The following is a 6,717-nucleotide window of genomic DNA, read 5'->3' as shown; positions in this document are numbered from 1 at the left end:
GGGCGCGGCGGCGAGAGGCGGGGCTCCGGGAAACGGGCGGTAAGGCCCCCTCGATTGGGCAGCTCAACGTTGTCCGGCCACGACGCTGTAAGGCGCGTGCCGATTGGTCCGTTCGGCTCCCGAGCCCAGCCCCGCCGGGGGTGGGATGTCTCCAGAGTGAGTGTTCCGGAGAGCACGTGTTAGGGAAGGAGGTGGCTGCGGGCGAGCCAGCAGGGAGGGAGGGTAAGTGTGAGTCCCAGAGGAGGTGAGGAGGAAGAGGGGCTCTTGCGTTCGCTCGCCCGTATTCCCCTGGGGCAGCCCTAATTATTTGGCGGATCCTTAGGAGTTTCTTGCTGCCTCTCATCCTTCGTCCGCAGTTGTATTTAAAGTGGAAGTTGGTAAAATCAGTTAAAGGGCAAGACATATGCAGCCTTTTATTGGAAAAGTAAGTAGTTATGTAAGGGCCTTTCCAGAAAGAGATGGAGTTGACTTTGCAGCAACTTCTATTTCCTCAGTCTCCCCAGTTTCCTCACCACCATCACATATCCAAAGACAAAATGTGGAAATTTCCACTAATTTCCTGATATAAATGATTCGTGATTTTTTATTACTTTGTAATGAAAGACGATAAACCTATTCTACAAAGGAGTTCAATTTATTATCAGTGGAATCAGAACGGAAAATCATTTTTTTTTTTTTTCTGAGACGGAGTTTCGCCCTTGTTGCTCAGGCTGGAGTGCAATGGCGAGGTCTTGACTCACCTCAACCTCCGCCTCCCAGGTTCAAGCGATTTTCCTGCCTCAGCCTATGGAGTAGCTGGGATTGCAGTCATGCGCCACCACGCCCGGCTAATTTTGTATTTCTTTTTTAGTAGAGACGTGGTTTCACCATATTGACCAGGCTGGTCTCGAACTCCCAACCTCAGGTGATCCACCCGCCTCGGCCTCCCAAAGTGCTGGGATTACAGGCCTGAGCTGCTGCGCCTGGCCGAGATAGGATCTTTTAAAACCGAATTCCTTCTATCAGACAACGTTCAGAGTTTTGGCCACCGCGCATGGTGGCTCACGCCTGTAATCCCAGCACTTCGGGAGACTGAGGCTGGCGGATCACCTGAGGTCAGGAGTTCAAGACCACCCTGGCCAACTTCATGATACCCCATCTCTACTAAAAATGCAAAAATTAGCCGAGCGTGGTGGTGCGCGCCCGTAATCCCCACTAATCAGGAGGTTGAAGCAGAAGAATCGCTTGAACGCGGCAAGTTGCAGTGAGCTGAGATCACACCACTGCACTCCAGCCTGGGCAACAGAACGAGACTCCATCTCAAAAAAAAAAAATTTTTTTTAATCGAATAAACCTGTTTTTTTTTCCCTAAGGATCCAATTCAGGACTTTCTTCTCAAAGTTTTCTATGACCTCCTTTAAAAGATCAAGTACCTCTTTGAAGGCAAAAACTGAGAACATGAAGTTCCTTCTACAGAGGTGGTCTGTTAATGAATTACACACACACACACTTTTGCTTAGGAAGTTCTTTTGAGCAAAATGTGTGAAAAATTACTTATAAATCAGGATAGACCCAGTACCGTTGAGGCAGATAATGGAACACTTTTGTAGGTTACCAGCTCAACCACTGGCCCAGATTAGTTTAGACTAAAAAGTTATTTCAAGGTCACTATTAGACATCCCTTTGAGTCCTGAGGAAGGAGGGTAGACCAGTAGACCACACTAGATTTCAAGCCAAACTGATCTAAAAGAAAAAAAAATTTTTTTTTGAGACAGAGTTTTTGCTCTGTCACCCAGGCTGGAGTGCAATGGCGCTATCTCGGCTCACTGCCACCTCCGCCTCCTGGGTTCAGGTGATTGAGGTGCCTGGGATTACAGGCACCTCCACCATGGGTAATTTTTGTATTTTTAGTAGAGACAGGGTTTCACCGTGTTGGCCAGGCTGGTCTCGAACTCCTGACCTCAGGTGATCCACCCGCCTCAGCCTCCCAAAGTGTTGGGATTACAGGCGGGAGCCACTGCACCCAGCCCAGATCTAAATTTCAGCTCTGTTTCTGCTACTTAACTACGTGGCCTTACTTGGATTTAGATTAGATTTGGCCAGGCACGCTAGCTCACGCCTCTAATTCCAGCACTTTGGGAGGCCCAGGCGGGTGGATCACCTGAGGTCAGGAATTTGAGACCAGCCTGGCCAACATGGTGAAATCCCGCCTCTACTAAAAATACAAAAGTTAGCTGGGAGTGTTGGTGTGGCCATAGTCCGAACTACTCCAGAGGCTGAGGTAGGAGAATTGCTTGCTCGAACCCGGGAGGCGGAGGTTGCAGTAAGCCAAAATCGTGCCACTGCACTCCAGCCTGGGCGACAGAGTGAGAATCCGTTTAAAAAAAAAAAAAAAAAAAAAAAAAATTAGTTAGATTTAACCTGCCATTGCATCTTTTTTCCTCATTTGTTAAATATTCCATAGTAATTATCTATCTACACAGAGTTGCAGTGAGGTCTAAATAAGGTAATATATGTCAGACACCTAGGCTCAGCAAATGGAAACATTTACTTGTCGGATGCTATGTTCCACTTTTTTTTTTTTTTTTTAAGGCAGGATTTCATTCCCATCACCAGGCTGGAGTGCAATGACATGATCTCAGCTCACTGCAACCTCTACCTAGCAGGCTCAAGCAATTTTTCTGCCCCGGCCTCCTGAGTAGCTGGGACTACAGGCACAGGCTACCATGCCCAGCTAATTTTTGTATTTTTTGTAGAGGTGGGGTTTTGCCATGCTGCTCAGGCTGGTCTTGATCTCCTCGGCTCAAGCGATTGGCCCACCTTGCCCTCCCATCTATGTTCAATTTTTACACTTTATACCTTTTAATACTTGAATCACACTATAGGGTAAATTATAATATCCCTGTTACCTAGATGAGGACACCAGGGCTCAAACACCTGAGGTAAGTACTGAAGCTGAGACTGAAACCCAGGTCTTCTGACTTGGATTCCATTGTTCTTTCCACTATACCACAACTGCCATCTAGAAGTTAATAATTTAGAAGGAACAGACTATTCAAAACCAATAGAGAAAAAAAAATGATACGATAAATGGAAGAAGAGTAATGTGGAGGTTGAAGGAGGAAGTGATTCCAGCCAAGAGAATTAAGAAAAGTCACTTAAGCTGAGCCTTCTTTTTTTTTTGTGAGACGGAGTTTCACTCTTGTTGCCCAGGCTGGAGTGCAATGGCGCAATCCTGGCTCACTGCAACCTCCGCCTCGCAGGTTCAAGCGATTTTCCTGCCTCAGCCTCTCAAGTAGCTGGGACTACAGGCACCCACCACAACGCCCAGCTAATTTTTTGTATTTTTAGTAGAGACGGGGTTTCACCATGTTGGCCAGGCTGGTCTTGAACTCCTGACCTCAGGTGATCCACCCGCCTCAGCCTCCCCAAGTGATGGGATTACAGACTTGAGCCACCCCACCTGGCCAAGCTGAGCTTTCAAGAATGTTCTGAGCAGGCCGGGCGTGGTGGCTCACGCCTGTAACCCCAGCACTTGGGGAGGCTGAGGCAGGCGGATCACGAGGTCAGGAGTTCGAGACCATCTTGTCTAACAGGTGAAACCCTGTCTCTACTAAAAATACAAAAAAAAAATAAAAATTAGCCAGGCGTGGTGGCAGGCGCCTGTAGTCCCAGCTGCTGGGGAGGCTGAGGCAGGAGAATGGCATGAACCCAGGAGGCGGAGTTTGCAGTGAGCCGAGATCCCACCACTGCACTCCAGCCTGGGGGACAGAGCGAGACTGAGTCTCAAAAACAAACAAACAAACAAACAAACAAAACAAAGAAAAAAGAATGTTCTGAGCAAATAGAATACCTGCTTAAATCTAATCTTTTTAGAATTGCCCCTAGCAGACCACACCATGCCCATAGTTTGCCTCGCTTCTCTTTCTTCCAAGTCTCTCCTTCATCTTTTCATTATTCTTTTATCCTGCTTTCAACTTGATTTACCCACTCCTAGTTTCCTGGAACTGAGACTTTTTCTCCTGGTTGAAAGTTGGTCTCCTCCCTCTAGATAGCCTATTGGCAAACTGCCTCTCTAGTCTTTGATAATCATCTTAGCTTTGCTACCTTTTTGTTCTCCCAGATGGCATATTAGGAAGAATTTCCCTCTCCCAGGGCTGTAACACCTTGGTGGGTCACACTTTGAACAGAGAAAAACAAGTAAAGGCATGGAGTTGTGAAAGACCATCACATGTGTGGGGGCTGAGGAAATACAGATAAGGGAATGGAGATAAGCAGGGGTCAACAGAAGCTCTTATGAAGAGTAAAGTGCAGTACAACCTTAGAAAACAGACTCCTTTTTAAAGGGAGCTCCTTTCTAATAATTTGAACTAATTCTCCCTTTGAGGAGAGCTGGAAAAGTCAGGCAAAGTATTTCTTCACATTTGCTTAATGGCACAAGAAAGCTAACAAAATAATGATGAATTACCAAACCAGGGTCCAAGGAATGAATAAGACCCAAGTGAGTCCTCTGTTTGGAGCCACTTTTTCCCCTGGGATGCATCTCAGTTCCAGAAATACAAACTGAGAAGCTGAGGTAGAGCAAGTCTGACAGGTACTTGGGGCTAAGACAACAGGGATTGATGTCTAGTTTCACCCAGTGCAGTGAGGAGTGCTAACAAACCCCTCTTCCTTACTCAGTGTTCATACCTGAAGGACTGCCTCTCTGAAATAGGCCATAGCTTAGATTTGGTTTCCCCAAAAGCAGACCTTGAGACAAGGATTTGGCTGTAAATCGTTTATTTGGAGGCTGATTGCAGGAAGCACTGTGTGGGAATGGAGAAATGTAAGAGGATGGGAGAAATGTCAATAAAAGGTGGGCTGATAAGTGTTTTACTACCACAGGCGACTGGAACCCAATCCCACTCCATCTCACAGTAGTTAAGGGTTGCTCCTAGGTTGTTTAACTAGCTAAGCTGTTAATAGCTAGGTTAATGTCCACCAAAAATTCATTGTCTTATATAATGAATATATTATATAAGAATATATATATAAGAATATATATATAAGAATGAGACTCCATCTCAAAAAAAAAAGAAGAAAGAAAAAAAGAATTAGGAAATTAACATTTTAAAACACCATTTAAAGTAATATTAAAAATGATTAAATAATATATAAGAACAACCAATAAAAGATGCACAAAGCCTGTACACAGGTTTCAAATATTTTTGAGGAGCTTCCAGACCGCTGACAACGTGGAGGTGCTGGGAGAGTGACATGAACACAGAAGGCATGGAAGCTCCTCATGCTTCTCTCCCATACCTAGTCCTATGCATCTCTTCCATCTGGCTGTTCCTGGGTTGTATCCATTAGGGTAAACCGGTAAACACCTCCTGGGCTCAACGAGAAGGAAGAGGACACATTCTGCTCTTCAGATCTATATACTGATCCCCACTACAACCAGTGAACCGAAATGTTGAATCTGGATGGGGGCCCTGGTGACTGAGATGGCATCCTCTAAAGATCTAGGGCACTCTCTTGGCCCTGCTCTGCATCCTTTGCAGGCTGTGTGTACACAATAAGGATATTTCCTGGAGGGAATTCATGAAACAGCACTACCTAAGTCTGAGCCAAGAATTCAGAAAATACAAATGCGTGCTGGGTGCGGTGGCTCACTCCTGTAATCCCAGCATTTTGGGAGGCCGAGGCGGGTGGATCACAAGGTCAGGAGATCGAGACCATCTTGGCTAACATGGTGAAAACCCGTCTCTACTAAAAATACAAAAAATTGGCCGGGCGTGGTGGTGGGCACCTGTAGTCCCAGCTACTTGGGAGGCTGAGGCAGGAGAATGGCATGAACCCAGGAGGCGGAGCTTGCAGTGAGTCGAGATTGTGCCACTGCACTCCAGCCTGGGCGACAGAGCGAGACTCCATCTCAAAAAAAAAAAAGAAGAAAGAAAGAAAAGAATATACAAATGCAGTGTCCTCATGAGGGAAAAAGAAGCTCTGAAAGACATGAGCTCTTGGATGTTCATCTATACCCATGGTACAAATGGAGCATATATGTGTCAATGAAAACTGAAATGACCGCTACAGAAATGTGTGTATATAGGCCCAGAATGCCCTCAAAGAACTCGGGTATCACCAGGAGAATTCATAAAAAGCAACACATTGTCTGGGTACAGTGGCTCACAACTATATTCCCAACACTTAAGACCAGTAGTCAAGACCAGCCTGGGCAACATAGTCAGGCCACATCTATACAAAAAAAGAAAAAAAATTACCCGACATAATGGTGCACATGTGTAGTCCTAACTACTGGGGAGGCTGAGGCAGGGGAGTTGCTTGAGCCCTGGAGATCGAGGCTGCTGTAAGCCATGATTGCACCACTGCACTCGAGCCCAGAAAGCAGAGCAAGACCCTGTCTCTTTTTTTTTTTTTTTTTGAGACGGAGTTTCACTCTTGTCACGCAGGCTGGAGTGCAATGGCACAGTCGGGGGTCACTGCAACCTCCACCTCCTGGGTTCAAGCAATTCTCCTGCCTCAGCCTCCCGAGTAGCTGGGATTACAGGCACCCACCACTACACCTGGGTAATTTTTGTATTTTTAGTAGAGACGGGGTTTCACCATATTGGCCAGGCTGGTCTTGAACTCCTGATCTCAGGTGACACCTTGGCTTCCCAACGTGCTGGGATTACAGATGTGAACCACTGCACCCAGCCAACCCTGTCTCTTAAAAAAAAAAAAAAAAAAAAAAAA

At 46.1% G+C, this 6,717-nt stretch overlaps 1 pseudogene; it reads left to right on the top strand.

Annotated features, from left to right (window-relative positions):
• Positions 1–6,717, top strand: part of LOC108520177 (epididymal secretory protein E3-beta-like) — a 25,098-nt pseudogene that overhangs the window by 17,772 nt on the left and 609 nt on the right.

Source organism: Rhinopithecus bieti, unplaced genomic scaffold (assembly GCF_001698545.2).
Source record: "Rhinopithecus bieti isolate Rb0 unplaced genomic scaffold, ASM169854v2 scaffold_47952, whole genome shotgun sequence".
In the NCBI taxonomy this organism is placed as follows: Eukaryota; Metazoa; Chordata; class Mammalia; order Primates; family Cercopithecidae; genus Rhinopithecus; species Rhinopithecus bieti.
The sequence above is the reverse complement of the archived record's forward strand: the minus strand, read 5'-3'. Positions and strand labels throughout refer to the sequence as shown.